Raw genomic sequence first — 23957 nt, forward strand, 5'->3', positions numbered from 1 at the left:
CAGCTAAATATCTAATCAGATTGAGTAGCTTACTCACAAGCATCTTCCAAAGGCAGGTGAAGTTTCCCTTTGGAGGCAGGCGGTTCCTAGCTCGTGAGTTTGGGGGGAGAGAGCCAGTTTCAGATGTTAAGGCTTCTCTGTCCCCTGCCTGGCTGCTGCGTCACCTCATGGCCGGAGAGACCGCTTCCTTCCCTGTCCTAACTTATATAGCCCCTGTGACCTCATTCACCTGGGCCAGCGGAGGTCAGCCCCAGTTGGCTGTCAGCCAACCAATTTGAAATGCATCACCTGTTACCGGGCAGATCCCAGCTCCCAGGTAGAAACCCCTTACCCAGGTAAGTGATGCAAGTCAAGTAAGCAGAGGGAGCAGGTTTCCCCCTCCCTCAGGAATGCAGCCAGCTCCAGTTCCCTAAAGAGACAGGCTGAGGGTGTGGTCCCCTGTGTGCTGGGCCCATCCTAATTGAATGGTCACAGCATAGAGATTTAAATCACAGTGTCACAGGGCAGAGATTTTTGGGGAGAAACCAAGGTGGCTTTCTGCCACAGGGCCTATATGGTGCTGACAGCAGGGCCTCCCAAAGTATGGGGCTCAGGGCGGTCGACCCGATTTGCACCCCCCCAAGGGACCAATGTTCCCTCTATGGTGTAGTGATCCGTGAGCACGCCGCTTCAGTCTGTGAGCATGCTGCTTTGGTCTGTTCCCAAATTGGTCTGTTCCCTCCTTCCGGCGTGTGCTGCTTCACTCCACCACACAGTAACACACAGTATAACAACAAAAGATGATACAGCATAAATCTCACAGTCAAAACATAGAAATAGAAATAGGCGAGAGAGGTTGTTGCCAGAAATACAGAGGGTGGTAGGAAAGGCAGGTTTCAGACAGCCTCTACCACCTTTCCCAGATGAGAGATTGTGAGATCATGACTCTTTTCTCTGCTCTTGTTAGAGACAGTTCCCTGTAACCCAGAACTTCCCATGGGCTCGTGCTGCTGCACAGGCCTGCTATTTATTTGAGCTTTGTCAAACATGCAGTGATACTGTTGTGGCTGTCTTCTGCAGTGTTCTTCTATCCATCAGCAAGCAAATGCCAAATTGCAAATACCCTCATGGTTGTGGCTCTTGGGAAGTTGGTGGAATTTTTGAGCGGAGCTTCAGCTGGAGCAGCACAAGAGAAATAAGCTTAAAACTTTTGTGTTTTACTTAAATGGAAACTTCCCAACTTGTATTCTGAACCAAACCTTGGAGGAATCTTTAACCAAAAATATTTATTTCTGCAAACCTAAATGACAGGGACTGGGGAGCAGAGCAGTCCCCTGGAGCTGGCGGAGCCTGTGGAGCAGTTCCCCGGAGCCAGCGGAGCCTGGTCCAGACCCCAGCCCCAGCCTCCACCGCTGCCTCGCCTTGGGGAGTGAGGCACTCTGACCCAGCCCCCATCCCCCCCCCCACCCCCACCTCGCCTTGGGAGGAGCCACTGCCTGCCCCATGTGAGGAGCTTACCTCTGGTAAGTGTCCCACACTGGCCCTGATGCCTTTGCCATGCTCTGTGTCCAGCTCCTCTCTGATCACGTGCGTGGCATGAAAAAGTTAGTGCATGGCAAGATTTTTAATCGTGCGTGGCCATGCATGTGCACAGCTTAGAGGGAACCTTGCTAGGGACAGCCCTGGGTGCACGTCTAGTGTTATCTATTGAAGCACACTGCAAACAGTCCTTTATGCACAGCAAGCTATGTAAACACTTTGTAGCCACACCCCAGCTAGTTTTTCCTGGCAATAAAAATTCACTTCCCTTCCCCTGCTTCTCTTTCTGTAATTTCTTCAAAATCTGATTAGCAACATGATGATTGTTGAATACCTTCACAATCACTTTGCAGTTTGCCAATATTGTCTTCACTGTATTCACACTTACTGTGTCCTTTGCCAGAAGATTCAACTCATGACCAAGAGAGCCAAATACTATTAAATGAGGGTACTTTGCCTTTAATATTTGCCATGCAGCTTTCATGTTACTCACATTATCAGTTACAAAGGCTTGTACCTTGGAGAGACCTGCACTTTCAGTCTCTTCACTCAGTAATTTAGCTATGTATTCACCTGTATGATGAGAAGATTTGGTAGCAATTGCTTTCAGGAATACTGGTTCAGGTGTTGCTAACATGATGTTCAATAAAGGATTTCCTTGTATATCAGTCAATCTATCTGACATCAGAGTCAGTGATTCTGCTTGACCAATCCTTTAAGTAGCCAGTGTTTGAACTCTGTCGTACTCTCTATCTAAGAGAGAATGTGATGAGCAATAATGTGATGGTAACTTACAGGATGCGCAAATTAGTTTGTAATGTTCTTTCCAGTATTCATTTTTCAGTTATGGAAAGAGGTGTACTACTTACGAATATAGCTTAAGCTAATGTAACCTCTGTTTTTCCTTGATCTTCTTTTGACATTTTATCCACAAAGCTTGATTAAAAAACTTGACTGTCTTGAACGGCTACTCATGGTGGATCTCATATCTGGTGAGTGACCTTAAAAGCAAGGATCCTGCTGCCTCTTCCCCCAGACCTGGCAGATCAAAATTTTCATTTTCCTTTTTTTACAAATCTGTTATTTCACTTGAGCTACCAAGTTCCTACAACAAAAGGGGGAAAAGATTTTTATTTTAGCCTATTCTAGTCTGGCCTCATCCATCTGAAGAAGGAGAAGCAGGAGGTAGCTTGCTTCCCCCCTCCCTGCCAGAAAGAACACTCTGCTGCTCCACTTGCTGCTGCTCAGTTGCCCTGGGACTGCAGAGCCAAAGGGAAGCATAGTCTGGCCTCTGCCATCGGCCAGAGGACTAAGCTCATGCTGCTGGGTTGAAATAGTTAACTATTTATCTATTATGTCATTAAAAAAATATATTGTTAAGCCTAAGCTACTTTGAGTGCTTAGTGCAAGCAGAAAAGCAGGATACAAATATTTTAAATAAATAATAGTCCAGAGTTTTATTAACAGTTTTTAAAATTATACTGTTTTAAAACAATATAGATGCTAGTCTTTACTGCGAGTTGTTTAATATATTAATTTGTTTACTTGCATAGGATTCCTAAAGTAGACCTTTCTCAGATGATGTTGTTCCACCACTTCATAGTATTAGTTTTTTGTATATGGCTTTTACTCTTTCAGGATGGTTTCTACATGGAATTAAATGTTTCTTTATTCTTGTTGAGTTGTTACCATACTCCTGCCCACAATATTTACATCTACCAACTTTCTTCCTTCCTTCAGTGGCTTGAACTTCACTATAATGATGCCACATACTAGTTTTTTTCTGATTAGGCATTATTATGACTACTTCAAACCAAAACCACTAAAAATCTAACAGCTTTCATGCAAAGACTTCCAACTTCCCCAACTCAAGAAAAGAAATGAGAAACTACTGTGTGCTTACTGAACTGAAAGTGAAACAAAAATTAATCACAGTTTTGGTTTTGCTTTCACTTGCAGTCTGAGATGAAATAAGAATTTTAGCTTTGGCTTTGATTTGACCTGCACAGCCAATTAGGTGAATTTGTAACTTGATCAATAAAACATGTATGTACTTTCATGCTTCCCAGGGATAATCACCTGAAAAACATTAATTACACCTCTGAAACTGCCAAGCTTGCCTAATATTGTATTGGCATCCATTCGTTGTTACTAATGAATTTTATGAAACAATGAATTTTTAGAAATGGAATATTACCCATGGAAAAATAAAGCACTGGAAAATTTTCTGGAAAATTTCAGAACAAAAACTTGGGTGAATGGGTCTGCTCTTTTTTACTAAGAAGAAAGTCTTTAAAAACATTCTGCACCAAAATCAAAGCCAAAGCAACTAATTTAATCAATTTCACCAGGAGGTCTAATGAAGGCAAGGTGAGTAGCATGAGGAACATCTTTATTCCTGTTGACCCTATTTATTATCATAAATATTCTATTTCCTGGAATATATATTTGCACAGCTGAACACAGAAACGGTATGCTTAATGTGTAAGAAAATACTGCCCATAATTTCAGCTCAGCTTCACCTAAATATAGGTTGTATTTTGATCTTGATGGCATTCATTCCTTCCGAACAAATTTAGTTTGTATTGATTTAGAAAATGCTACATTTTAGTTTCAGTTGAAACTATAAAATTTATCAGCCTTCTTGTGATTTAGTCCTTTACATTGCATTATATTGAACTGCATAATGTAGTTCCAGAATTGCATTATGTTGAACAAACCCAGTTCCTTTATTGATCAAAAATCAGCTAGTGTTCACAGCTCTCTTTGTTATTGGAGCAAGTCTATTTAACTTTTTCAGGACCCAGACTGGAATAATCTCCAGCATGTCCTGTAACATGTAAAATGAATAAACTGTCTTTTTGAGATGACAGCTGGCTTTGAGGGAAAAGAGGGCTTGACCTGGCCCCCCATGACCAAAAGGGGCTTGATGCAACCCCAGCCCAGCCCCCCTGATCCAGCTGTGCAGGAGGGGAGGGGGCATGGCCCAGTTCCAATCTGGTTACCCAGAGGGAAGGGTAGCCCCACTCCAGCCTGTCATGTGGAGCTTGGGTTTGGGGATTTGGCAGCAGAGGATGGTGGCCAAATTAATTACAACAGCTTCCCCACTGCCAAATTTTATAACCTGTGGGGAGACTTGTAGGCTAGATACAATGGGGGTAACTTGTTTAAGCTAATGCTAATGCATAGCAAATTGAAAACAACTCCATAGTCTTATATCAGGTCCATTTGTCACCCTTTTAATCCAGTGAGTTGGAACTTAATAGCACAATTTACTTTCTATAGCCAACTAAATTTGCTGTCAAATTCACATGCGTCTTGTGGACTTCAAGACCTTTTTACTTGGATCATCTGAGGCGAGTACTTTCTGTTTAGGTCAGGTGGTTTAAAAAAAGCACCTAACTCATGAGGCATATAGTTTGTATGATATTGCTGACGTTCTTCCACTTAATTTGTACAGGTTTTTTTTTTTTAAATACTATTGCTGTACCCGATCAGTCTACCACTTTTGGAGGGTGGAGAGACAGTGGCCTTAGAGTAGTGTGGAAGGCAAGGTAGATTTACACCTTATAGAACATCTGCCTTTTTCACATTGCTTTTTGCAATGTAAGCCCATAATGATAGTTCATAAAAGGGGACTTTAAATTGGATATCAGGAAGAACTTTCTAATTATGCTTATGTGTTTAAGTACTCAAACACAGATTGCCTAGCCAGGTTATAGAATCTGTGTCATTAGAATTGTTTAAATTTAGATTAGACAACTATTTAGCTGCAATAGTTTGGACACAGGGTCTCCAGTTCCCTTCCAACCCTATTTTTTGAGGATTCAATTGTTCTTTATAAAGGGTTACAATGTAACACTAATCCTTGATTGCTGCCTTTAGGATGGGCTGCATCTCTCTCTCATCTTTCTAAGGCCAAACATGGATAATAGAAATAAGAATGGAAAGTGGATCTTTTTGTGACGAGTTCATTTCATAGATTTCATTGGCATTTGGGCTAAAGGGATCCCGGAGGATCATCGAGTCCAGCCCCTTGCCCCAGGGGCAGGAAGTCAGCAGGGATCACAGGATCCGAGCAAGATAAGCATCCAAATGTGTCTTGAAGGCATTCAAAGTGGGTGCTTGAACTGCCTTTGGTGACAGTCTGTTCCAAACCTTGGGGGCTCAGACAGTAAACGAGTTCTTCTTTATGTCCAGCCTGAAATGGTCGTGGAGGAGTTTGTGACCATTCGATCTTGTTATCCCTTGGGGCGCTCAGGTGAACAGATGTTCCCCCAGATCCTGATGAGCACTCCTGATAAACTTACAGGTGGACACCAGATCACCCTGAGCCTGTGCTTTTCTAGGCTGAAGAGTCCCATGGCTCTCAGCCTCTCATCATAAGGTCTGTTTTCCTGACCTCTGATCATGTGTGTGACTCTCCTCTGTGCTCTTTCAAGCTTCTCCCCATCCTTTTTGAATTGTGGAGCCCAAAACTGCATGCAGTACTCCACCTGTGGCCTCACCAAGGCCGAATACAACGGGAGAATGATGTCTCGGGATTTGCTTGAGAAGCATCTATGGATGCAAGCCAGCGTTTTGCTCGCTTTACTAGCTGCAACATCACATTGAAGGCTCATGTTCATCTTGTGGTCAGTCATGACCTCCAAGTCCCTTTCATCTGTAGTGCTAACCAGTGTAGCACTGCCAAGCCTATAAGCATGCCGCAGGTTTTTCCTCCCAAGGTGGAGAACCTTGTATTTGTCAGTGTTAAATGCCATCAGGTTCTCATCTGCCCATTTCATGAGCCTGTCAAGATCTGCCTGGATCACCCTCCTGTCCTCAGGTGTGGGTGCTTTACCCCAGAGTTTGGTGTCATCGGCAAACTTGGCCAGTCCGCTTCTGACACCAATGTCCACATCATTGGTGAAGTTGCTAAACAGCATAGGCCCTAGGACAGAGCATTGAGGGACCCCACTGGTGATTGCGCACCAAGACTATTGGCTTCCATCAACCACCACCCACTGGGTCCTACCGTGGAGCCAATCCCCCGGCCAGTGGATCGTGGTGCGGGTGAGGCCACAGTCAGCCAGTTTTGCCAAGAGGTGATCATGGGATACCAGATCAAAGGCTTTTTTAAAGTCAAGATATACGACATCAATTTCTTCCCCCTTGTCCAGGTGATAGGTCACCTGGTCATAAAAGGAAATAAGTTTGGTCAATCAAGACCTACCCACAACAAACGTATGCTGGTGATCCCTTAGGATATTGCTGTCAGCTAGTCTGTTAAGGATGGCCTCTTCGCTAATCTTTTCCAAGACCTTCCCCAGGACAGAGGTCAGGCTGATGGGCCTGTAGCTTGCCGGATCTACTTTCCTTCCTTTCTTGAAGATTGGCACGACATTGGCCTTCTTCCAACTATCTTGTGTATAAACGTATTAAATAAAGCTTCAAATGATATTCAAATGTGGAGGGACAAGGGGGCATTTGAGAGAAAGGGAAGTAATAGAAACCATATTAAACAAGGTCTGAACATCAGTTTCTGGTAAATGTGTTTGTTTTGTTTTCAGTGCATCATCTTCTATCCTGAAGCATTTCTTACTGGAATGATACTTCATTGTCTATCAAACAGTATGCCTACACATTCAACTTGTTGTGAATTTTTGTGCCTATGTTGTCCTTTGCAACAATGCTGCATGATTACTGCATGCACATCTAATATTTGTTTCACAATCAAGACATTGTTGCCTTGTATCTTTGTAGCTCCACAGCCTGATTATGTTTGTTTGGCAATAAACACTCAGCATTTTGATCAGCTATCCCATGGTGCATTCTATTGCTGTTATAAATGCTTTCTCTTATTTTTTTGCACTCTGGTGTTCTGAGATATCTATCAGAAGTTAATGGGATTATGGGGACAAACGGATCAATTTCCATGATTCCTCTTGTTTCGTTTTGTTGTCTCTTTGATTTTTATGAGCCAGTATCATTTTGAAAGTACTGTCAGGTGTGAGAAAAGTAGGCTTTATGTAAGACATTTATTATTACTGCAGTTGATTCTTGTGTATTTCAGTGAAATGATTTACTTACACCTAATACATGTGAATTATCAGTTATATTTCACCTTAATTTTTGTCATATTTGTAATGTAGTGCCTTTCAGTGGAATGTTTGTCTTCATTATGTGGCTCTGGATTTAGGACAGTAATACTTCAGTTCAGAAGAGGTCTGATACTGAGGACTAAGAAAGAAGATAAAATTGATGTATTACTGTGTATTATTTTAAAGGGAAATTTTGTTAGTATTTAAAAAAAAAAAAAAAAAAAAAAGCAGTAAGTTTGTATAGGATTATTAGGAGGCCATTTGTCCTTGGAAAGTTATGTGCCATTTCATCATCTGGTGTTGTCCTCTGCCCCTTTTTTACATTACTTTTGTGTACAGTAAAATAGTGGTATACAGTACACATGACTTAACAAAAAGTCTCCTTTTTAAAAATATATTATGCTGCTATTTTTATCTGGGATGGAGGGAGCGTACTAGACAGTGCGTGTAGTATGGGATATGACACTAGTTACAAAAAAGGTTATATAACACTTGCTATAGATTGCTGTGTGATCATACCATATCAAAGTAAAATTACTTCCAAAGATGATTTACCAACATGTAAAAACGAAAGATGTTGAACAAGAAAACACTTTGTTTGTGGATGCACAAGATGTTTTGACACAAGACAATTCAACTGGACCCACAACAAATTTAAATTTGCACACAGCGTGGCTTGACTACTGTATTTAGCTGAAGAATAACTTATCAGATATTGCCCTACAGTAAAATTTTTGGCTCCAATGAAACTAATAAGATATTTCTAGTGACTTTAGAAAACCTAGAATTTCACCCCATATTCTTATTGGTAAACTGTGCAAATTTATTTTCAAAAGGATGGACACGTTTTAAATTTTCTTAAGCCCAAATGTTATTTTGTGGTGTCACATTTCAGACTAGAACTTCACTTTCAATAATAACAAAGCAGAAAATTGAGTTTTTTTAAAGAAAAATGTATAAAAGGGTTTGGATTGGGCATTGGCACTAAATGCTAGTGTTTTATTTTAAAAAGTCATAATGCAAACATAACATCAAAAAAACTTTCATTGCTAATTGCTAATTTATTTAGCTAAATCATTTAAATGCAAAAAAATCTGATATTAAAGCTTAGTCATTTTGTTTTAAAAAAGCCTTTGAATAAGGAAACAAACAGAGAAATTCACTTACAAATAGTAACATCACTTCATCTCTGAAGAATGTGTTTGAAGCATACATTGCAAAAAGAATCTGGCCAGGAATAGCTTTCATATATTGGTTGTACTTGTAAAAATAATTGTAAACCTACACATACCTTTTGCTTTTTTAATGTAAAAAATGAATGCAACAGAAAGCAATTTGGAAAGGATTATTTGTACGTCAATACGTAATGGTGTCCTTGGTCTGGCAGAGAGCTTCTGATTAGGTTTAAATAAAAATACAGAAAATAGTTTTGCTCTGAAAAAAATAGAGTGTTTTGAGATACCTAAAACAGAGCATATAACACAACACAATCAAGATTCTTATAAGCAGAACATTCTTTCAATATATAAAAATTGTCACAGAAATTATTAGAACACTAATTTTACTATAGGATCTCTACTTCATGCATGTTTGCTCCTTCTCCTTTATGAACATACTTTAAATGATGGGCTTCAATAGCATCTGGAATAACTGTGTACTTGAAATAACTTTGATGTGGATATAGCTTATGTTGGTTTATGGAGTACCTGTGCATATTGTATACGTGTGTAGCTACCACCTTGCACACAGTTCTCAGAGTTTCCTTAGTTTCCTTATGAACAAGCGTAAGAAGACTCTTTAATCTTTCAGCATACTATGCCCTACATGTGTAATACAATACAAAACAACATTCATTTTCACCTATTAAATTATTGAACTGTGTGCAATGGCTTTTTCCTAGGAGCTTTAATGGATTGAACATTTTTTCTGCAAGCTACTTTCATTGAAGTCTCTTCATTTGCTCCAAATTTATAAATTTGTTACAATTTTCCATGTATATAATCTAATTAGTGGAGGGTTATTTCAAATTCATGCTGCAATGCTTTATTAGGGAAAGCAGTGGCAGGGGGCAGACAGGGAGGTAGTAGGGCTAGGGACAGACATTCAAAAAGCCTGAGCCTGAATTGATTCAATCTTTGCAGGTTAGTTTAACTTGGCAAGGCTAAACCAGTTGGTAATCACACAGACATCCCTTTTGGACTGAAAAAAATGCCAGCACATGTCTGCAGTAGCTCAGACTAGAAGCCGGTGGGGGTGGGGGGGACTAGAGCAGCCCTCCCTTCCCTTCCTCAGTGCTGAGCTGCATGGGGCATGGGCAGGCCCTGGAAAACATTTGTGATAACAGAGCATTTATCAACTATGTTATCAGTATTTAGCATCCCGTCAGAAAACAAAGCCTAGCTTGTTAGTTCAAGCTCTCCTTAAACAGCTTTTTCCAAAGAAAGAAATGCAGGGACATTACCAGTTGACTTGTTGATTAGCTTCAAAAAGCCTTAAGCGGACACTGTCCTATTTGCTCTACATCTCAGCATTAGCTAGCATACCACATGTTGGCTATGGCCCATGCTGTGAGAGAGAAGGAAGGGATCCCTGCTTAAGCAGTGAGTACTGTGCCTGCAAGTCTCTGCTGGAGCTCTAGCCAGGGAGCAGAGGGGCAGGGCCAGCCCTGCTGTGGAGCAGAGAGCCCTGCCCAGCCCAGAGAACTTACCAGGATGCTGGAGGAATCTGATTCAACTCAAATCAGCAAGGGGTCTGGGGCAGATATTGCATAAACTGTTTGACCCAAGTTTATTAAGTCTGATACTATATTTAACCATGTTTATTTCGAAATGGTTTCGACCTTTTTCAGACTGGTTTACGTGCACCAAACATCTGTTCTGTTACAGGTTTAAACCAGTTTCTGATCACTTAAACCAGTTTGTGTGTAATGTCTGAGCCCAGCCTGGAGAGGCAGTCAGAGGCATGTGGTGGGGGGGGGAGTCAAGTAGCCTGTCCCCTGCTGCCTTTCCCCCTGGCCCACTTGCCCCACCTGCTGCCTGACCCCAGGCACCTGCCTCCCTTGTACCTGCCCTCCCATCTGGTCCCCCTTATTTCCTACTGCCACCCCCCACTGCCTTTGCTTCCCCATCTCTTTTCCCCTCTGCCATCATCCCTTAGCCCTTCTTACCTTCCAGCTCTGGTCCTGCTGCAGCATAGGGTACAGAGCATGTGCTTGCTCCAGGCCCATCCTGGCCTGGTAAGCAACAGCAGCAGTGGCACCTCCAGCCCAAGCTTTGGCTTTCAGATAGAGCTGCTGCTGCTACTGCAACAGCTGTTACTGGGCCAGGCTAGGGTTGGAGCAAACATGTGCTCCGTACCTGGGGCTGGGTGGGGGGTCCTGCCAGAGCTAGAGGGTAAGTGGGGAATGGTAGACCAGGCAGAGAAGAAAGGGCAGCAGCCTTGTATTTGATTCAAAGACAAGGAGCTTCCCTCTGCCCCCCACCATGTTAAATGGGGGGAAAAAACATGGTCTTATATTCAAGTAAATATGATATACATACATAGTTATTTTTTCAGTGGAATTTTTTGCTTGATATATAAAGTTTAAGTTAACAACAACTGTTAGCAGCAGCAGTATCCCTTGATAGCCTACTTTTTTTAGGCTTACAGCATTTTTCCAACTAAAAATATTGCTAGTTGAATAAAAATCTGGAACGAAAATAAAAAGCAATACTTTCTCATAGGAGATCTAGGGTATTTATAGATGTAGAGATTTGTGGTAGATCTCTATTGCAGTCATTGCATATTGCTAGCCTGGGTAGAGTTAGTAGCACAGAGTTTGTAATATTGTAAAACTTGCCCAAGAAGCTGAGTAAGTATTGGGTAGTTTTTTCACACCAAGCTTTGTGTTACCACAGCTATGTGGCTAGGTGTACCTGAGCTAGCTAAGAAATCATGTTAAGAAATTGTGTAAATATCTTGTAACTTGCTAAAGAAATAAATATTTGAATAACAGCATATTTGACTGACAGGATTTATTTGTAGTAGTAGTTTATTTACAGCTTTAGTTAAAATGATACAGTGCAATTAACAATAAAGTTACATATTATAATGTAATAATATAATTCCATGATTTGTGGTTATTGGTAAAAACAGAAAATAAAATTTCACATTCTATTAATTTGTAGGTAAAATCAAACACAATATATGATGTTATATAAAAGTAAATAAAATGAAACAATATAAAATAATGGAACAAAAATTAAAAACAGGGAATTTTATTTGATTTTTTTGGTCCTTATTCTTTGTCTAATCAATGCAAATACACCCAAGGAGTATAGAATGGGCTCTAAGTTGTTACAAGCAAAATTGTTTTTAATTCATTAGCTCAATACTTTTAAAATTTCCACTAATGGACAGATCCATTTCCTTTTTATTTCTTCAAAAAATTAACCAGACCACAGATAGTTATTTAGGTCACCGATCTCATTACTCCTGCAAAAACATAACCTGTCTGAATATAGGGTCCAACACAACCTTGTCCCACTAACTGCAGAATGAACTGCCATCTAGTAATGGTTTCTTCTTGTTTGTGTTTTTGTACTTAACACAGATGTTTCTAGTCCAGAAGAATGTGCTTTATTAATATCAAAATGGGGAAGTTTGATAATCTCACTGCCTGCATATCTATCCGCATGCTGATGTCTTTAATTCTTAAATGTATATCTTGTTTTAAATATGTGGGAATATGGGCCAGTAGCTTATTAATACTTTTCTCAGGCCATTTGTTTGGATGAGAGTATAAATGTTACTTAACTGTACAAATATGTATTTATCTGGAAGAGAAAAGGCTTCTAAAATATACTAAGGGTATCGTATAGGGGTATAAGCTCTATTTTTATCCAATAATTTAGTTTTTAATTCAGCTAAAGGGCTTACATTAATTTCAGGCTCCCTTCCCCTCCATGGCGTAGCATTTAGTAGAGATGAAAGCTGTCTTAAAAAGTAATTGGATTTTTTTTTATATTTTGCAATGAAACATGCAGTCAGTACCCCATAGTTTCACTCCACACAATAAAATGGACTTTACCTTAGATCTGTAGAGCATTAGTGCTGCCAGTATAGCCCTTCTAATGGTTTTAGGCTAAAACTCAACCTAAAGTTTGTTTTGCTTCAGTGCTCATATTGTCAGTGTTTTTCCAGATCATAGTTTTATTAAAATAAATGTTGAGGTATTTAAATGAGAACACTACCTCTAATTTCATTTTCTGTAAAAGCCATATATGCTTCTTTCTTTGATTCCCAAAAAACAACATCTGTGATGTAATAGTGTTGGCTTCCAACCTGTTTGAGAGGCAGTATTGTTGAAGAACATCTAATAACGTGGGGAGGCCTAGTTGGGATTGGGACATTAATAACGCATCATCTGCATAAAGCTAGAGAGGGATAGACCCATTTAATAGTGTGGGTGCATGGGATCAATTCCCTGTTAGCATGTGCCTTAGATCATTCAGGAGCAGATTAAAAAGTAGTGGAGGATTCAAACATCTTTGTAATACCACTGTCTTCACTGAGAAACTACTGGCTGGATTTGGTTAAAAATAATACACTTAGCCGACCCCAATAGAGATGGAAGCAATTATACAAGTGGAAAGACAGAGGACTCTTTATAAAGATTAATAGGACTGTGTATCTCTATAAGTAAACTCAAAGTAGCTTATCTTGGACATCATGGGAGGTGGAAAAGACAGACAAACAAACCAGCCAGAGATTGAGAACACAATAAAATTGGTTTAATTAAACTGGAACTTTAGTCTCCCAGATGCATTAATATCTGGAAATAACTCATCTATCACAGGTCATTCTTCCTTTATCTGTCCCTGCCATCTGTTGAGATTCACCTCAGATCCTCCCTGCTCATCCTTAACTTGATGCCAGTACTGTAGCTCTACCATCCCTTTTCTGGGTGTAGAATGGTAGCCTGGAAAATTAAGGGAATTAAGCCAGTGGGTTTCCAGGCTAAAGGATGTAGTTGTAGAAAATTCACAGTTTCTGGATGGGTAGCTGCCCTTTTTAGGGCAGACAAAACAGCTCATAAAGACAAAACAGCATGAAAAACTTTTAAAAGGGATTCTGCAGGGTTTTTTTTTCTTGCTGGTCACCCCACTGCTGAGACTTTGAGCAGAGGGCTGTGAGCATTTGTCATTGTTAAATGCTTTACTCAGAATGCCACTTAAGGCCACTACAGAATGATATTGGAAAGATGGGCAAGAAAGAAGCGCTTAGGAATCGAAACAAACATCATAGTCTGTCCTCTGTCAAGACTGATCACCCAGTGGCATGCATCTCCCAAACACTGAGTCAGAGGCAGACTATGCAGCTTTGCATTAGTTGAATCTGGATAATTTGTATATATGTCAACAATAATGGGCCAAGGAAGAAGTGATCCTGTATTAGCATGCTGGGGCAGTCCAGGTACTAGTTTCTCAGAAGGCTTCCCTTTCCCACTTGTTACGGTAAGTTTTCCAAACAGTTTCTTTCTTTGGTAGTGTTCCCTCCCAGAGTATGGTCTCTTCTCCCAAGATGCTTCAGCTGGTCAGATGCAAGCTATTCTTTAGCTTTCTTGTAAGTACTTTATCCTGTCTACTGAGCCTCTCTTTTATTCTTTTTCTCCATACCCAGATCTGGCAGATGTAGTAGAGTGGAGGTAGTTTGATTCAGAGATTTTTTTTCAGACTCTTCTTCACCATCTGCCACAAAAACCATTGTCCACACAAAATCTAAATTTCAGAAAATGATTAGGAAATTGCATGCAATATGGGAATTGGAGTGGTATTAGGTGTTCTCTGCGTTCCCATAATAAATATATTTAATATCTGATTATAATATTTTACAGTGACCCTTTGTCAGGTAATGTTTTGTTTGCAAGAGGAAAGAAGATTGCTGACAAGAGGGTATTATATTTCAAAGTTGATGCATACTTTTTAGTTGTTGCATGTTATTGGAATCAAAGCACATTCTTCCGTTTTTACATTGTATCTCGTTTGTTTGGATCTGTTAATTTTATTGCTGCCTTTTGCTGATGACTATTTTATATACAAAGTTTTAGGAAATGGTTTGGAGGGCATGATTTAAAATGACATAGAAAAAATCCTTCATGAGTTCTGCAATTATACCCTCTGAAAGCCAATGAAATAAATATATTGATTGGGTTTAGGCTGGTAATGAGCATCACAGAATGCAAGAGAGACCTGAATTTAAAATGAACTAAACAGAGAAATACTAGTGAAGTTGCCATTTGGAAAGTCTAGTCTACAATAATAGTGGCCTAGGTCCTGCATTTGTCTCTATAGACGAACTGTTGTTGAAGTCATTGAAGCTAAGCTTCTTAGAGCAGTTTACAGAGTTTGGGTTTCAGATTTTAAGAACCTGGGAATGGGGCTGTCTCTTCACTTTTTGTAGGGTGTCAGCACACTGTCAGTGAGTGCTTAACAACTCATTCAGTATTTTCTAAGAAGGGATAATATAAATGGATTTTGGGGAAAAAACAAGAAAATATAAACTATTCTATTGAAAAATAGACACAAACTTCATGAGTAACTGACTTCCACATTATAAGGCTGTCCAACTAAGCAATTTCAGCAATTCACATTAAAATAAAAACAAACGACTCACCCAAACACTAAATTAAGTTGAAACACTGCTTAAGAAACAGTTCTACTTATATGGTAAACCCTGTTGACTGTGTGGAGTAGCCAAGAACAGGGAGCTTATTTCTTGTGTCTCCTGTGATCCCTGGCTTGGCTGAGGCCAGGCCAGGCAACATGGAGAAGAAAGCTGCCTGATTTGAATATAGAGTTGGCAAGAGCCAAACTGAGAGAGGGAAACAGAGTGAGGGACAGGGGAGTAGACTAGGATAATGATGAATCTCAGAGGACAGAAACTGGTGCCACAGGCTGGCATAAAGGGATTGGGATTGGGAACTGGTGTGTGTGGGGTAGGGATAAAGGAGATGGAAACTTCCTGGGGATAAAGAGTTGGGGGTTGTGAAATAATGGGAAACAGCAAAGAAAACTAGGGGTGGGAATATGGAGGGAGACTGAAAGGCTAGGGACGGAAGTTACACATAAACTGGTTTAAGTGATCTGAAATTGGTTTAAACTCTAACAGAAGTTCAGTGCATATAAATCACTTCAAAAATGGTCAAAACTGGTTTAAGATAAACCTGGTTGGATGCAGTATCAGATTTAACTGATTTAGGTCAAGCTGGTCTGTTGAACTTGTGTTGCAAATCCCTTCCTGATGCAAGTTAACTCACAGTCCCCCAGCATCACAGAATGCTTTGCAGCCCTGTGCTGTGCTGTCTGCTCCAGCAGAGCAGGACTGCCTCTCCCCCAGCTATCACAGAGATAAGGCACTAAGGCCTCTGCTACCTGCCAGCACCTGTAAGCCTGGCAGGATGGGGCAGGGTGGGGAGCAAGGGAATGCACCCCAAACCTCTCTAGCCTCCTGTCAGTACAGGACAATGGGAAGAAAAGCCCCAGCAGTGGTGTGGCTTTTCATCCCCAGAGCAGCAAGGAGAGTGGGCTTACCATCAGCTCAGCCTCCACCCCTTCCCCCCAACCCAGCTCCCTGCCTCTGAGAGGGGAGGTGGAATAGGGGGAGAACACATTGGCCCAGATGGGCCCGCAGCCAGGGTCTGCCTAGAGCAGGGCCCTCCCTTGTAGGGGAGGGGGGAAAGCCCACTGGGGGCTTTTCACTCCGGCACACCCTGGCTTGCCAGACTGAGATCGACTTAGCACCTCCTTCCAACCCCCACCTGTGAGAGGCAGGGGGTTGGGGGATGAATGCACTAGCCCAGCTGGGCACTGGCTCTCCCAGCCAGAGTTTGCCTGGTGTGGGGGGAAGGGGGAAACCCCCACTGAGGGCTTTTTGCTCTTTCAGGTCCTGGCGCATCTGGCTGGCATGGGCTCACCCTGGCCCCTCCTCTGCCCTCCTGTCTGAGAGGTGGGGGTCAGGGAGTGAACACATTGGCTTAGCTCGGCACCAAACCCCCCCAGCCGGGATCTGCCCAGCATGAGTGGTGAAAGCCCCATGGGGACGGGGCGGGGCTGAGCTGATCCCAGCCTGGTGAGCCAGGCCGTAGGGGAGTTAAAATCCTTTAGTGGGGGCTTCCCATCCCCTGAACTGGGCAGATTCTGGCTGGGGGTCCAGTGTTGGGCTGGGCTGGTGTGTTCCTCGTCTACCCCACCTCTGCTCTCAGAGGGCTAGGGAGGGCTAGGGTGGGGGCCTGAGTTGATCCCAGTCCAATGAGCCAGGCTGCAGGGGAGCAAAAAGCCCCTGGTGGAGGTTCTTCTCCATGCCCTCCCATGGTGGGGAAGCCCTGGCTGGACCAGTACATTTACCCATCTGGGCCCCTTCCTCTCATAGGTGCGGGCTAGAGAAGAGGCAAGTCTGCAAGTCTGGTGAGCTGAACTTTGATAGGGTGAAAAACCCTTGGTGCAGAGCCCAGTTCTGGGGGTAGGGATGCTGGGCTGGGTGTGTGCATTTCCCTGGGTCTCTCTCACAAGTGTGGGACTGCGGTGGGGGCAGGACTGAGCTAATAGGAGCCCTGCTAGCCAGTTTGTAGTGGGTGAAAAGCCCCCCAGTGGGGGCTTTTTCAGCACTAGGCAGATTTGAGCTGGGGGGCCAGGGCTGAGTGGTGCATCACCCTTTCTCACCCCCTTCTCAAATTTGAGGGCTGGGGAGAAGGAAAGATTTTCTGCTTGCTCTTCCCTCCTTGCAGCTGATGGGTGGGGGGGGGAGGGGGAAGGATGCGTCTAGCAGCCTATCAGGCTTGGGCTGTCACAACTGAGTTTAGTCGCCTTAGGTAGATGGCCAGTAGGGCTAAGTACAGATGCTCAAAAAGCCTGAGGCTGAACCAATTCAATCTAGGCAGCTTCTTCTAAGCTGCGTAGGTTGAACCTATAACCAGCTGAACTGATGTTCAGTTTTCAGTTGGGAAAGGCAGGGGCAGGCCTGCATTGCAGGGGCTGAGGCAAGCAGCACTGCAGTTTGGGAGGGGAAGAACTCCCTTTAGCTCCCTGGGGAGACCCTGGGCTGGGGTGGAGGGAAGCCTCCCAAGGCAGGGGCTTCCCAGTGCACCCATGCTGGGCTGCATGGGTAGGCACCTGGCCCAGAGGTCTGCTTCTCCTCTCTGTGGCAGCCACTGAAGCAATCAGCACCTAAGAATGGGGAGGAAGAGGGGGAGAGGAGAGGGCTGCCAGGGTCTGAAAAACCCCTATCATGGATTTTCCTCCCGCCATGTGCTGTGTAGACCCTGGCTGGGGGGGTGGGGGGTCTGTTCCCCTGCCCCCCCCCACCCCCCGGTCTCTGTGGTTTGACAGACACAGGCAGCAAGCAGGCTAAGGAGTAAAGGGAAGAGGCAGTACCTGCACCACTGGAGCAGGCAGCATAGCCCAGGGCTGCAAGTCATCCTGGGATTCTGGAGGGCTGTGAGTTAACTTGACCCAGGAAGGATTCTGGGACAGAAGTTCCATGAACTGGTTTGACCTAAATCAGTAAAATCTGATACTATATCCAACTAGGTTTATCTTAAACCAGTTTTGGCCATTTTGAAAGCGGTTTATGTGTACTGAACTTCTATTACAGGTTTAAACCAGTTTCTGATCCCTTAAACCAGTTTGTGTAACTTCTGTCCCTAGCATAAGGGTGATGCACATGAGCACTCTCAGGCCTGTGCAAATGCAGGCATCTGCCTGTCTTGGCCATGCAAACACTGAACCTCAGTTCAGTTTGCTATCAGTTCAAGCTACGCAGCTTAGAAAAACCAGCAAAGATTGGACTGGCTCTGCCTTGGGCTTTTTGAACTCTTGTATTTAGCTCAGGAGTCTGGAGGGGTAAGACTAGGGCTTGCTGGGCAAGGACACTGGGATTGGGACTGGAAAATGGGGTGGGGAATGTAACTAGGATGAGGAACTACAAGTGGAGAAAATACATGTGGACTAGGCACAGTTCGCAAGGGAACAAAAGGTCAAATGAAGCTGTACCTGTTAAGAAGTGCTTCCATCCATGATTCTTAAGTCTCACCCAAACACTGCTTAGAACACTGTATTGCATGTTCTTCTTTTCCAATTAATTTCTAAAGACCAAAGTGCATTTTTATGAGAACAGGGTATAGGGTTTTTTTAAGTGCTTATGCTTATTATATGTATTCATATTCTAAAAATATCTCCCTTCTCCCCTCATTCTTTGATCTGTGTTCTGTGATTTTGCTTTAGGTGGGAGTAACTTGTCAACTTGATGGTGTTTCTTGAGATACTCAGTGAGTTTTTGATCAGTCTCAATAAATTCAAGTCAGCAGAGCCTGATGTGTACTGCATCTTAGGGTACTGAAGGAATTAGCAGGGTTGACTTCTGAGCCCTTGGCAATAATGTTTACCAAGTCTGGGAGACAGGTGAGGTTCCAGAGGACTGGAAAAGAGCCAACATAATGCCCCTCTTTTAAAAAAGGCAAAAAAGGGCATGGATAATTATACATTGCTAAGCCTCGTCTTGATACCTGGGAAGTACTAGAGCATATCAAAATGAAGTCCCTTTGCAAGCATCTGAAGGAGGAAAGGCTGATCTTGAGCAGCCAGCATGGACTTGATAAGAACAAATCACGCCAAACAAACTTGATATCCTTTGACAAAGTGATTGTCTGGATGGATGAAGGCAATGCAGTGGATATAGCATCTCTGGACTCCAGTAAGGCTTTTGACAAAGTTCCTCATGATTTTATAAAGATATTGGAGAAATTGGGCTAGACAAAACTACTACAAGGTGGCTCAGTAGCCACAAGCAAAAGATAATTATAAATGGATCCATATTAGAAAGGCAAGAGGTTTTTAATGGAATTTTATAGGGGTCTTTACTGTACCTAGTACTCCCCATTAACAATTTGGGTGCTGGAATACAGAGAATCTTAAGCAAATTTGCAGACAACATGAAACTGGGAAGGATTGTAAACATGCTGGAAGACAAGAGTGCAATTCAGAAGGATTCTGACAGATTGGAAGGCTGGATTAGAGCCAACAGGATGAAGTACAATACCGATAAATGAAAGGTGCTACACTTTTTATTCTCAGGAAGAATAACCGAGAACACAAAGAAAAAATGAGACACAAATGGCTGAGTGGCAGCACTATAGAGAAGGATCTAGAAGTCTTGGTTGCTTGCAAAGTCTGTATGACTCTGCAGTGTGACACAGGTGCAAAAAAGGTGAATAAATACGAGCCTATCTATCCATAGGTAACAATGTATCTTTACTTGGACCTGGTTCCGCCTTATTTAGAACATTGTGTGTAGTTTTAGGCTCAATATTTGAGAGAGGATGTGGAAAAGTTAGAGAGGGTCCAAAGCTGTGGGACAAAAATGATAAATGGCTTGAAATGCAAACCATATGAGAAGAAGTTGAAAGATTTAGGTATATTCAGCTTGCAGAAAAGGTGATTAGGAGGGATATGATAGTAAACTTCAAATATCTGAGGGGCTGTCATTCAGAAGAGGGAGAACACCCTTTTCTCTTTGTAGCAGAGAGAGAAATTTGTAACTGTGGCTTGAAGTTGCAGTGAAGTAGATTTGGATTGAATATGAGGAAAAAAATCTTGATGATTAGAACAGTCAGACAGTGGAATAGACTGCCGAGGGAAGTTGTGGATCGCAATCACCGAAGGTTTTCCAGAGGAGGTTAAATAAACATTGGTCAGGGATATTCTAGGGTAGGCAATCCCAGGGCGCACATGCCAGAGCGTGGCATGTTGAAGGCATTTTGCTTGGCACTCACACCTCAAGGAAGGGGGTAGGGCTGTATTGCCAGAACAAGGATTAGGCCTCTCGCACCTCCCTTGCCATCCGCCCCTAGCATGCCAACATCTTCCAAGTCAAGGTTGAGGGTGTTTTTGGCTCTGTGCCTAAAATGTTTTCACCCCCTGGTCTAGGAGTATCTGTGCCTAGAGTTCTCTGTAAATGGCAACAGTTGGAAGTCTAGGAGTGTGCCCCCTCTCTCTCCATCCACTTGCCTCAATTCCCAGTGGATCACTAGGAGATCACAAGAAGAGCTCCATAGCTCTGAGAAGGTAGGAGCCTACTTAAATTGTGGTGAGACAAGAGTTTTTCATGGCCAGCTCGCAGCACACACAGATGATTGCATGAGTATTTCGTAGTAGCCCCACCCCTTAGTTGGTGGAGACTGCTGCAGAGGCCCTACCCCTGTGTGCTGATTGATGGAGAGCTCCTGGGGTGGAGGAAGGATGAGGGAGCAGCCAACATCTTGATTGATGGCTGCCCTTTGTGCCTCTCCACCCCTTCACACTGATTGACGGAGAGGCCCCAGCAGGGGGAGAAGGGACAAGGGTGCAGCCACCATCTTGTTTGCTGGCCTTCATGCTGCCCCACCAGCTGGTGCATTCTTGTCCTGGCAGTGAGGACTCCTGGCTTCCACTGGGGAGCCAGCATTTTATTTTTATTAAGGTTTTTTTTCTTGCGTGTGTGGATTTTGTGGACAATCATGGATTTCAGTTTCTGTGAAATCTGCCAAATTACTAATTAAGTAGGTCCCCTAGATACAGGAGAGGACCATGGAGCAGGAGAATGAAGCAGAGCTCCATACCCAGCTTAGTTAGGAATGAAGATTAAAGCATCTGAGAAGTTTATGGGGGGCATACAGAATGAGGGGTTTTGGCCCTCCAGTTGGAGGGTGTGATAATGTGGTGTTATGCTTGCTGTTCTCAGGTTGTAGAGCAGGGTAGATGGTATTTGTTTTTCCCCATGCTCTGGGGGTTGCTCACTGACACATGGCTCCAGAAAGGCTTTTTTTCCTCTCCTGTTGCTGCAGGTAGCAGGTTTTTTCTTTTGTGTTTGTTGCTCAGAAGCACCAAGTGTAGGCCACAGCTGAAGCTGGGGACTTTAAATGAGATGTGCCGGTACACCTGCTGGAACTAAAACTCAGAAGGTATTTTTATATGTGCTTCTGATGTGGCTCTGGGCGCTTTTATTTAGCGACCCATGCTAATTAAAAGCACCCGCAGATCATGTATCAGTGGCACAGCGTGTCCCCATGCTGAGAAAATGGTGGTCATGCACTTTGAACTGAAGCACATCAAACATGCTTTAATTCAAAGTGCACTGTCACTGTGGGTTTTTAAGCTGTCCTTCGTAGCAGGAGTCATGGCTAGGGTGACTATATGTCCTGGTTTGACTGGGACAGTCCTAGATTTTGGGGGCCAGTCCCGTCTGGCTCATGAAATTTGAAACGAATGTCTCTAGCACAGGGTGTGGAGGCAGAGCAGCAGGAGCTGTGAAATATGAAGTGCTACCAGAAAGAAAAATTGTCCTAAAATAGATTAGCTTGATTAGTGGAATGACCATTAACACTAAGGATTACTTCACAGGTGATTGTAGTAAAGAACTGTAAAGTAAAGAACAAAGGGTCATTAACGGGCTATTGACTCCCATGTGCAGTGCCCTGAATTTCATATTGTCCCCCTAGTCATGGCCCTCTTCCTTGGATCTCTTGAGTGCATTTTGACAACCCTTCCAGAGGTTGGACTTCGACAGCCCTCATCCCCCTCCTTTACCTGGGGCAGATGAGTGTGCGTTTTTGTATCATTGTGCAACATGCCTTGTAGTTGTGGGACAGGGATGATTTTGTAGTTTTAGGAATAGATTAGTCAAGGATTTGAATCAGGTGTTTTGGACAGGGATGATCCTTCCTCAGTCAGGGGGCTAGACTAGATGACTTCTGAGGTCCCTTCCAGGCCTTTTTTTTTTTTTTTTTTTTTTAAATAGTTCTGTGGTGGGTCTAGTGACAGTGGACTCAGAAAAAGTGAAATACCATTACTTATCCTGTCTTCCCTCTACTGTAAGTACTGCTGTGAGTATTTTACTTTCAATTTTGCCCTGACATGGAAGTGGGGAAATTGCTACATCACACTTCCTATTTTCTTACCTGTAAAATAATGATTATAATGACATTTTAAGGTGGTCTGAGATCTATTGATGCAAATCCCTAAGGTGTAAATTAATTCCTTTAAATATTTGTGAATAAAGTTGGTTTTAAGAAAGACTTCTTTACAGGTGATTGATACAGTATATAGGAAAATGTAGTGGTAGAAAGAAGTTACTAAATAAAAATTAAGTTTTTTAGGGATGCATTCTTAATGTATTAGCTGCCATGTTGTTGTTAGGTGTGGAACAGTCTAAAATGAAGTAATTATATTAAGTTTTCAGAAAAAATGTGTATTTCCAGAAGTTTCTCCTCCCCCCCCCACCCCATTTTAGATTAATAAAGGTTCATTAAGCCCCAGGTAAGAAGCATTCTAAATATTTTTTCTTATAAAATGGAGTGAATAATCTGTTTAAGGCTTAAAATGCTAAAGTGATGTTGGATCTTATCTACTGTTGCTGAAGCTTCTTAGCTGACCCCTTGAGGTCCTACTTCTTTTGGTGATGCAGCTACAACGTGGATATAGTCTACCTGCAGCCACTGTCGCACCGTTCCTGTTATCTACATGTGGTATATTGCTAAGCAACACTTATGTGAAAAATAGCATTTGCTTTTGTTTAATTTAAAAAAAATAGTAATGCTGATGTATGAAAATTCTGTGCATGTATTTTTTCAGCGGTCCATCCAAGCAGAAACAGTAGTACATCAATATAATGGAAGAAAATACCGTATGGATTAAGGACTGTCAATGTTTTTAGTTTTATCATTTAAATATATATACTTGTTATTGAAATATAAATATTGGGTCGTATTCCTAAAAATCATATTCTCCTGTTCATTGTAAATAAAATATCTAGCTCTACAGAGGACAGAAAACAAAACTGGTCATTTTTCTTATTACTTGCATTCTGAGGGTCAGAATTACCATTTCAAAAATTACTACTTTGATTTGAAAACATTTTGTACCCATGTTGAACTGTAAGTCACTGCCCAAGGTAGAGAGAGCACTTGTGAATTGGGATCTAAAAAATCTACCATAGACATTTCTGAAGTCCTTGCTATATGTGTTGTGAAATGTTGAAGTGCAAAATAATAAGAAAAACAGAAACGCATACAGTGGAAGATTTCATAAGACTGGCTTAGATTTTGTACAAATACAGCTTCCTAAGCTTTTGTTACGCATTAGGCAGAATTTAGGTTGGCTGTTTTTGCTTCAGAATCATTGTATAATATATATATATCACTCATGTAGAATACCACTGAAGGAGGTGTGCAATAATTGGATAACAATTTGATAAATGCAAGTGCTTTAAAAATTCTGTAATTATTTTAGGAGATTAGAGACCTAGAATATTCTGAAAAGTTGTCTGTCTTAAAAAAAAAAAAAAAAA

General features: G+C 42.2%; 1 protein-coding gene and 1 long non-coding RNA gene across 5 annotated transcripts in view; both read left to right on the forward strand.

The window, feature by feature from the left end:
- Positions 1–23957, forward strand: part of PRKD1 (protein kinase D1) — a 363742-nt gene that overhangs the window by 83057 nt on the left and 256728 nt on the right. The gene's annotated exons all lie outside the window — the stretch shown is intronic.
- On the forward strand, positions 3713–7967 carry LOC109298694. The gene is made up of 2 exons (XR_002097679.1): positions 3713–3888; positions 7071–7967. It is a non-coding gene; the product is annotated as an uncharacterized LOC109298694 (long non-coding RNA).

This window comes from Gavialis gangeticus, unplaced genomic scaffold (genome assembly GCF_001723915.1).
Source record: "Gavialis gangeticus isolate Ggan-Ray unplaced genomic scaffold, GavGan_comp1, whole genome shotgun sequence".
NCBI classification, from domain to species: domain Eukaryota; kingdom Metazoa; phylum Chordata; order Crocodylia; family Gavialidae; genus Gavialis; species Gavialis gangeticus.